Below are 10,232 nucleotides of genomic sequence, written 5' to 3'. Positions count from 1 at the left end.
TGTTTAAAAAGTGGTCAAAATCTTTCGTCAGATGAAACTGAAATTTGAGGCCAAAATGAGTTTTTACAGGACTTACTCGCATCACAATTAATTAGTAATAGCATGTTATAGTAGTTATCTATGACATAGCAAACACGTATCTTTAAATTCTTTTATAAATAGCTCCACATAGCGAATACTGATTATTTATGCATATTTCTTTATCTTCGTCATTCGATAAAAAACATGGTTATGCAAAAATTCATGTTTTCTCAAAGACGAAGAGGTACAGTTCTCCTTTACTTGTTTGATAAAGGTTCGCCTACACATTTAGGGTATCGATTCTAAAAAATCACTAACATGTATTATAAACCATTTCCGATATTGTATTTGAGGCTTCTACGTAACCATTTAAAGAAATATGTATGATATGCAATGACTTAATTTTATTATCACAACAGTTCAATAGTTATATAGTATTGCATGAATTGGTTAAAATGTATTTAAAACTGCCTTGGGTCGTTGTTAAAACTAGAATTGAGGAAGGATTTTTTTTGCTTATTTGCTCCATGTTAAAGGCTTGTTTGTACTTTGAAAAGTGGAACAGCAACCAAGTTCATCCCATATTATACAGGTCCCTGAGCGAAATGTTAAACAGCAATCCTATATAGAGTCCGAGAAATCACGGACCTATCTTTTGTGGGCTCTACTATGCTCGCTTGTCTTGACCATTACCCCTGTAGTTTAGTTTTCGACAATAGTTTATGTTAAATTGTTGAAGATACAACGAAAACTAACCTATTTTTTTTTTTAAATAATTTGATAAAGTTAACTGATAGTGTCGTAGTTTGTGTATATTATACATTTATTGTTATATGTTGGTCTTGTTTTTCGGTTTTGTTTAAAGCGTTATATTCATAATAAGTATAGTGTATGCAAAAAAAAAATGATGTGGCATGATGATTGCCAATGAGACAAGTCGCCAACACAGACAAAACTACGTAGAACTTTTTAACTTTAGTCCATCAACAGGCTTTAAAATGAGCAAAACTCATACCACATAAGCAACTATACATACGAGACCATAAAGTCTGTAAAAAAATGAATCTAACGACTAGTTTTATGTAAACAACTATGAACGAATAGGGTCTTATAAAAGTAGGTCTACATCTCAACAGAGGTATATATAATCATATTTTCACAAATTTTCACAAATCGGAACCCCAACTTGCAATTATCGACTAAAGCTCACAATACACGAAAAGCTACATAAACATGTGTGACATGTACAGATATCATTGACACTGAATAATGCCAACAAAAAAAGAACAACTAATAAAATCTTAATTATTAGTTAAAGTACTTTATTTGGCCTTTTTAACTATTTTGGATTCGAGCGTCACTGATGAGTCTTTTGAAGACGAAACACAAGTCTGGCGTATATCCTAAATTTAGTTCTGGTATCTATGATGAGTTTATTTGGTTATGATTATTAAATCTAAGTTATCTTAAAATCTTATTTTACCTAGAAAGATATGCCAAAAAAGATACCACAACCAAAATCACAAGACAGAACACCAACAATGATGATTAAAAAGTGAAAAAAATATCCCTTAAACATGTTTAAACAACACTGCAACGTTTCCCTACCAACATCTTTCTCCGACCGTATATTGTCCAAAGCCGGTGGTCTTATGTTTTGTAATTGGTATTGATCAGAAATCATGTTTCCTGTCCTTTCACAGTGATTTCTCCAAATCATTAAAGTGTCAGGGTACTAATATAACCTCAATAAAATATTTGCATGAATCTTCCAGGACATGAAAAAATCAACACAGGGTTGGTCGGGTTTGTATTGCTTAGTCGTTAACTTTCTATATAGTGTTGGTCGTATCATTTTTTCTTTTTGTTTCGTTGTGTTGTTTTTTTCATGCCTTTTATTTCACTGTGTTGTGTATATATTAACGAAGTATCAGAGATGTTTGAAGACTAGATTGTTACAGTGGTAAATAATTTTGCCGCAGTAGTAGATATCTTATTACATTCATTGTTAAAGATTCGTAAGTTGATTACCATATAGGACTAATTGAATAAACTAATAGATACCACGATAAATTTTTATGTTAACGCCAGACCCACGATTCGTCTACAAAAGATTCATCGCCGACGCTGGAATTCAAGTTAAAAGGGTCAAATAAAGCACGAAGGTGAAGAGTATTGAAGACCATTTTTTTTAAATTTTTTGCCTAATATAGCTTAGGTAATCTATTGCTGAAGGAGAAAGCCTAAGTATTTTTAAAAAATCTAAATTTTGTAAAAGGTAGGTAACTTGCAACATTTATTATCATGCTGATGCATATTATTCAAGTTCTAGTTTCAAGTTAAGCATTCCAATATATGGGTACACATTTTACTACAAAAGGGCAAATATCTATGAACACGATGAAAGTATAAAAATAATTTATTAAAAATGACAAATTAAAACAAAGCAAATATGTTAATAAATAGTTTATGGCAGCATTTATGGATTTCACACAATCATTTGGTTAGTACACTGGACTCGTCGAGGCTAGAAAGCTGAAATATAAAACAAGTAATGTTTTAGAGAATATTTCGAGAATATATCAACAAAAAATATCAAAGATCATTATTTTTTTTCTTATTTTTGCCTCATATTTCTCTATTGTTTTTTTTCTTGTTTCATTCGTCTTAAGCCTTACACAAATATTAACTATTATCTAGAAAAAAATGTTTTTCGTATTTTTGCCTGAATTTTTTCTCTATTTACTATTTTTCCTTTGTTCATTTGCCTGTTGATTTGGTCTTATATTTACAATTCTTCTGTTAACTCCAACCACACTCTAATTAATACAAAAGTGAAAAGATCTAAACAAGAACCGAATCGATTTTCAACTCCAATGACAGTCTATAGAGGAAAAGAATTGCAAAACTAAAATATGTTTAACTTACTTTACTGCGTGGATCCAATATCCATGTCTATGGGTTGTATGTATGATGAACATATATTTATATGACAGCCTCTACAAAGTCTCCCATTGTATCGGAACAATGTTGGCATTTTACATCTAGAAGGACATGATATGTACGGGCAGTTAAGAATAGGACACCCTCTATTTAAATAATTCTCACTGAGGGTTATCGGATTGTATGATAGTTGAGCTGAAAATATTCATAGAAACTAAGTGTCATTAAATGTGAGTGACAGCACATATCAGTTGATATAAATATACTATATTTTTTTTTATCATAAATACTCTATCTGCTTAATAATGGACCTATCTTACATGTTTTTTCACAGACTAAATCCATGTTTAAAATGTTTGTCGATAATTTGACTTTTCATTTAATCTTTCCAGATTTTAAGACTTCAACACGGCTTCTATAAAAATAATGAAGAACATCTTATTCTATGTAACTCAATGACACGATTGTTGTATACTTGAGTAGAACACATCGAAGACATTTAAGATGACAAGATTACATGGGTGTCATTATGGCAACACAATTTAAATAGACAATTTAGTCTTTATTTAGAGATAAAAACAAAGTCCAACTTCATTTGTTGACTTAGAAGTTAGATAATTATCTAGGTTTTAAAGCTTTAATACATATTCAAAATTTGTATTATATTCTTTTATATAAAATCCTGAGGCTGTCAATCAATATAACTTTAAAATAAAAACTTCAGGCAGATATAATCAATGTCTCACACAGAAACAATAGTTTTACACAAACTTACCGTTTACATCAAATGTCAACATAAACACGCAAAGTAAAGCGAAATTTCTCATGTTTATATTTCTTTGGTATACAATGTATGTTGAAACTAAATAAAAATCGTAAGTATTTATACAAATAAGGTCCTACTTTGTACGTAGGTGACAGAGCGTAGTATGTGGTTTGACATGTGTGACCTCAACCCACACTGGAAATGATTCAGCTAATAAGCTATTAACTGGAAATTAATTAAAATTAATGTCAGAAGTAAATTAATTAAAACAAATATGCGTAAAACGACCATTCTAGAATTTGAACTTTGTGTTGTGTAATAGAAATACTTTCGTCATTATCAGTATTGCATGCATCAGGGTGAAAAAGTACTAATTGAGTACTCATGAATCTTTTAACACAGAGGGAAGTGTTAGGATAAGAAAAGGACGAAGGAGTAATCCTTGCCATACTTCTTTCTTGTCACACATGCTATCTGAATCCGTATTTATAAATACCTCTGATTAATTCAAAGGAAAAGTTGGACATGTATCTTCTGAATAATTAGGAGAAGCTGCGGTAGACATTTTTTCATATCCCTTTTGGCATATTGATCATTTCGTTATGAGCGTAAAAATAAATAGGGGTTTTTAAGGCAAAATGAATAATATGAATAAGACTGAAATATCCTGACTAAATTAACAGTCCCTATCACTACCATACCGATTAGTGGAAATACGCGTTGTATCTAAATTGATATCATGACAGTTCTGTTTATAACTATAGTTCTATAATTATTTAATTATTCTGCTACTTCAGTTAACTGCATTTACCTTTTTTCAAATTTTATCTGCCATTTTAAGGTGGTATGGGAGTCTAGAATAAAAATGATGGAATTTGTTCATACTTTGCCAAAACGTAGTATCTATTGATATATGTTAAAAAATATAATAAAAATGATAGGTCACCGTGCATTTTCTCAACCTACATGTGGTGACAAATGACACATTTTGTATGGATTATACAGGAAAAAAAAACACCATTTTGTGATTAGAAACTTAACAAAATGATAGAATGGTAAAATAAATTAGGAAAAGATAGCTTTCAGGCAATGCTTTGTAGAATATCAAAAGAAAAAATAGGGTCACCCTGCTTTTTTCCCCGGCTAAAATATAAAATAGGAAAATTCCATGTAGAATCCTACAGAAAAAGCACTGTTTTAGAGTTATCTCCCCATAAAATGACACTTTAAAAATAATTAAAAACAACCAAAAATAATCATCACTTGTAAACATTTTAATATTCATAAGTTATATTCTGACAAATTTGTACTTTTATATAAAAGTTCACATTAAATGTCTACATTCCTACATCAAATTTTACTAACTTGATAGAAAATCTGGACCTTAGGTTCTCTGTTTTGTTTTCAATCCAAGATGACAGAAGACACCCATACCACCTTTAATTTGTTTATTTGTTATTGTAATATATTGTAAAGAATACAATTACATGGTAAAAGTGAGAATAGAAATAGGGAATATATCAAATGGAAAACAATACGACTGAAGATCAGATAACAACCGAAGGCCACCAGTAGGTCTTCAACGCAGTGAGAAAATCCCGCTCCCGGAGATGGTTCTCTGCTAGCCCATCGACAGAAATGTGTATAAGTTCAGTAAACATGTATGTCATACTTAACTCCAAAACATATGAATGAACTAAAACAAAAAAACACATACAAAAGCAAAAAGGCCAATGTCTCCTAAGTTGGACAGGCGCAAACATGCGGCAGAGTTTATAGATTTTGTATACCTCTACTCTAGCCAATGTATATTAAAGAAAAGCATTGAAATACGCACAGTAAAACTAAGTTTAAAGTATTCCGAGCATGATGTCAGTGTAGTGACAATAATATATAAATTAACAAAGGACTACCAGCAGTTTTTGTCATTACTGCTCAATCTCTCAATTAAAGTGATTTACAGATCATATCTTCATTATAAGAAAATCGAGCACAAACCCGTTAGATGTGTAGTATCATATCTTAATCATATATCTTAATACTATCAAACGCAATCATTAATGACTTGACAACGGTATCGTAACCTCCAAATAAGTCTGTTTGAAAGGTTGGGTTAGCTTTCGAGGTGTATTCCGACATTTTTTGGCTTTGGAATTAATATTACCATAAAGATTTGATGTAAAATACCTGAACTTATAAGATGTCTGCTAGTTGATCAATATTTGAGAAGTTGTCCTTGTACCGATGATAAAATTATGTTAAGGTTTTGTCAAGCTTCTGATATCGAAACTCCTGGTGTAATAATTATTTAGTATTACAGAGATTTCTTTCGCTAAAATCAATTACGTTGTTGGATTCGGACACGTACAGATATATACACCTCGTATGATTATGTGTATTATGTGTTCATTGTGTTTGATTTGCTGTTTTTTTAATTTATATTATTTTATATTTTTAGTTTTTGCGCGTGCCACTAATCATTTCATTAGAATCTCTAATGTCAGGTAATTTCAGGTATACAGGGCTCATCGTGAAAACATATATTATGACTGTGTTATCCAATCATTTAATTGCGAGTAAAGTGCTCCTCTACATGTATACATTTTAGTTATAAAACCATATAAGAAAAAAAGCATAAAAAAAATAATTTAAAGTGCATGTGTGTGCTTATGACTGTCCATGAACTCAATGTGTGTCATTTTCTAAACATTAGTCTGACTCAACATACGACACATACTACAAGTCTGTACGCTACACGACGGGTGCCACAAGTGGAGCAGGATCTGCGTACCCTTCCGGAGCTCCTGATATCACCCCTAGTTTTTGGTGGGGTTCTTGTTGTTTATTCTTTAGTTTTCTATGTTATTTCATGTGTACTATTGTTTGTCTGTTCATCTTTTTCATTTTTAAACATAGCGTTGTCAGTTTGTTTTCGATTTATGAGTTTGACTGTCCCTTTGGTATCTTTCTTTCCTCTTTTAATGGCGGTAGCAGTCCTAAAATAGTATGACACCCTTCGGTCACTGAAACAGTAAGTTATACCGAGGGTCTGTTTTATTGAGGTTTAAATGATTTCATATGTTTGTAGTTGCTGTCGCCTTTTTATCATATTCAACATCGGCAATTATTTAAATGTGTTACTTCTCATTTTATGTATTGATCACAACGACAGGTTTCTGCTAAGTATAGAGTATGTTAAACTAAATAGATGATAGAACTGTCAATGAGAGAAATTTCTACAGGAGACTAAATGACGTACATATACTGAACGACTTTAGAAACGCAACACTCATTTTGTTAATTATTTTTACCAAATCTTGTTTCATTTTCTTACAACTACTTTGTATGCTTATCATACTTCTTTCTCCGTACAAAAAATCAAAATCTGACTTACCTGTGGTTAAAGACCATACCGATTTTTTGAAGTCGCACGAATGTCTTAAAGCGAAATTTTTGACCCAAGAAAGATTGTTTCAGTTGTTTTGCTTTGTGAAACAGTTATTTCAATCCTTTGCCTCACTTACACCAGTTTAAAAATGTTGCATCTTCATTTTGCCTAGATTGAGAAACAAAAAACTTAATTACCCCTTAAGAATACTGCAAACATTAAAACATAAACGTGCTTCAACCATACTGTATGACTTCAGAAGCTCGTCTTACTGTCCTCCCGACAACGATACAAGTAGACAAGATTTGTTGCTGACCATCAACGAACAGATAAACGTTTAGTGACAATGAAACGTCAACAAAATTTGATTACGCAAAGTCATTTGCCAGACATGTTTACGGCCGCAACGTCAACTGCTAATCAAATTGCCGAGTGCCATTGAGTACAGATGCATGCCATTAATGTTACTTATCAACTGAATTGCCAAAGAATCGACTGAAGGAAAACCTTAAAAGCCCTCAAGTTCCAACCGCATAATTGCCAAAACCAATTAATGGCTTGAACAAATGCAAAACCAGAAGGTGTAAAACAGAACCCAAAATATGTCAGACAGAACTTGTTGACCTTTTTGACAATTATTTTGGCGTTTGTAACATGCAGTCATCGCTTTTGACGGGGACACATTCATTCAAAAATAACACAAAAATAATCTAGTGTTGCGTTTCTAAAGTCGGTCAGTATATATAAAAAAAGGAGGTGTGGTTTGTTTGCCGATGAGACAACTCACAACAAGAGACCAAATGCCATATACAGCTATAAAAGGCTAAACATTACAATTGTAAAACAAACGCGAAAACTAACGGCCTAATCTTTGTATAAAAAAACGAACGAAAAATAAATATGTAACACATTAACAAACGACAAACCACTGCTTTGAAGACTCCTGACTTGGGACATGAATATACATACAGAATGTGCCGGGGTTGGTTAGAATTTGTGTTGCTTAGTTTTCTAAAGAAAGAATGACCAACATAGATACACGTATTCTATATCTTTAATACATTTGTTATCAGTATTACAAATATGATCTTAAATTCTAGCCGAATTCTATTTTATTTTTGGGAATTTGTTTTTATAAATTCAAATGTGACGTCGCTTTGTGCTTTGAAGGCTTTGGCTTACTCGGCTGTGTATTTGTATGTGCTGGTTTAAGTTGTTTTATGTAATGTTGTCGTTTTTATTATGTAGATAGTCACCACTATGGTTTTATCATGTATATCTATATGATATATAGTCATGTTATAAGATTTACTGTTTGCAAAAGTATGAATAATTGTTAACATAAGGATGTTATAATCCCAGGCAGAAAACCCTAGCCGTATTGGGCACACCTTTTTGAAATATTTGGTCCTCAATTCTATTCAACTATGTACTTGTTTTGGCTGTAGAACTTTTTTCATCTCAGCCTGGATTTGTTTTTTCTCAATCGATTTATGAATTTCGAACAGCGGCAAACTACTGTTGCCTTTATCTTTTTAAGGTGCGATATATTCTACTTTGTAAATTACCATTCTGATTCAAACAAAAACATTCTCTGCAACTGACATTATTCATATGCTTTATGTTTTGTTAAACAAATAAACGGCATTCTCATTGGAACAAACTGTTCGCCTTTTCTTTCCGACTTGTTTCCTCGTCCATATGAGCTCGTATAGTACCGTTTTTGTGTTCCTCAATAGACAGAAAGTAAGTTTACAGTATCCTTAAACTTACTTTCTGCTATAAAGATGATTTTCTCCCACTAAATAATTTAAAAAATGGACGCATATATCGCATCTAACTTGTGAAAACTGATTAAGTCTGCCTCATGTCTATAAAAATACTATGAGAGTCGACAAAAAATGAAACTTTACGATATGATTTCAGCTTTCCAGATTTGAACTTTCCATTTCTTAGTAGCAACATTCCAGCAGCAGCTGTTTACGGAGTATATATAATTCGTTCGTACGTTTAAGGGACACCATCAAGAGTTGAATGGCTGCTAAGGAATATCCGTTTTACAGATGATAGCGAATAAGTTCTTTATGTCGTTAATAAAATTCCACCTCCTTTGCCCGAATGTGACTTACTGAATTTGAGCGGGTTTGTAGTAACACGAGTTACGACTGTTTAGCAGGATTAAGTTTTTGGTCGGTTTCGTGTTGCTTAATATCCGTTTTTCTGTGTTGTATTTTGTGTACTATTTTTCAGGCTTTTAGAGGTTGATGTTTCTCCCTTTAAGTCATGTCCTTTTGGTTTCTTTTTGTTTTGCAGTTAAGATTCAGTATGTCAGTACAGCTGTTTATGATTTATTTTTCTTGTGTCGTTGTGTGCATTTTTGTTTTCCCTACTACCTTGCTAACTGCAATTGCATTTGATAGAATTAGTTTATAATGGAGTAAATGTGAAATGTCAAAACAACAAACATATCCGATTGCAATGATTAATAATAAGGACAGGTATATTATGTATTGACACATTGATGTCAAGCCTTTTGTGTCAAAATCAGACTTGGTTGTTCAACTGGTAGTTGAACTGGTAGTTCAACGGCTAAACCAGATCTGAAGTACATATCTCCGAATTGAGCATAACATGCATAATCAATGATTCAACATAAAATTTCACGAATCAAAGGATAATTCATCATAACATTTTGAAAGAAAGATTCAAGACATAGTTTGAAGTAAAACAATCAAATGTATGAGAACATGTTTTATTACAAAACGGCTTATAAAAATACAAAAATATTGTTTTTTAAATACAAACTTAAAATAAAAAAAAATTAAGTCACTAAAAAATGTACAAATGTATGGCAGCATAAATATGGATTTCTCACAATCATAAGGATAGCTCTGCTAGACTCTTTGAAACTAATCTCCTGAAAAATAAGATTAAAATAACATTTAACGGATAAAACTCAAAATAACAAAAAAAGAAGATATGAACAAAATAATATGCTGAGTGTTTAGTTTAGTGTTTCATTTGACTTATAAATCTTTCTGTATCATCTGTCTGAATAGTTATCGGTATCAAAATCTTTATGACATTTCACTCAACATGATTTGTTTTATTTTA

The 10,232-nt window shown here is 31.7% G+C and overlaps 1 long non-coding RNA gene across 1 annotated transcript; it reads right to left on the bottom strand.

Moving 5' to 3' along the window:
- Window positions 1–2,422: 2,422 nt before the first annotated feature.
- On the bottom strand, window positions 2,423–3,876 carry LOC134684168 (uncharacterized). The gene is made up of 3 exons (XR_010101187.1): window positions 3,740–3,876; window positions 2,950–3,159; window positions 2,423–2,556 (listed from the first exon to the last, which is right to left on the bottom strand). It is a non-coding gene; the product is annotated as an uncharacterized LOC134684168 (long non-coding RNA).
- Window positions 3,877–10,232: the final 6,356 nt, after the last annotated feature.

The sequence above is a fragment of the Mytilus trossulus genome, chromosome 9 (genome assembly GCF_036588685.1).
Source record: "Mytilus trossulus isolate FHL-02 chromosome 9, PNRI_Mtr1.1.1.hap1, whole genome shotgun sequence".
NCBI lineage: Eukaryota > Metazoa > Mollusca > Bivalvia > Mytilida > Mytilidae > Mytilus > Mytilus trossulus.
Note: the sequence above shows the minus strand (reverse complement) of the source record. Positions and strands in the feature narration are given on the sequence as shown.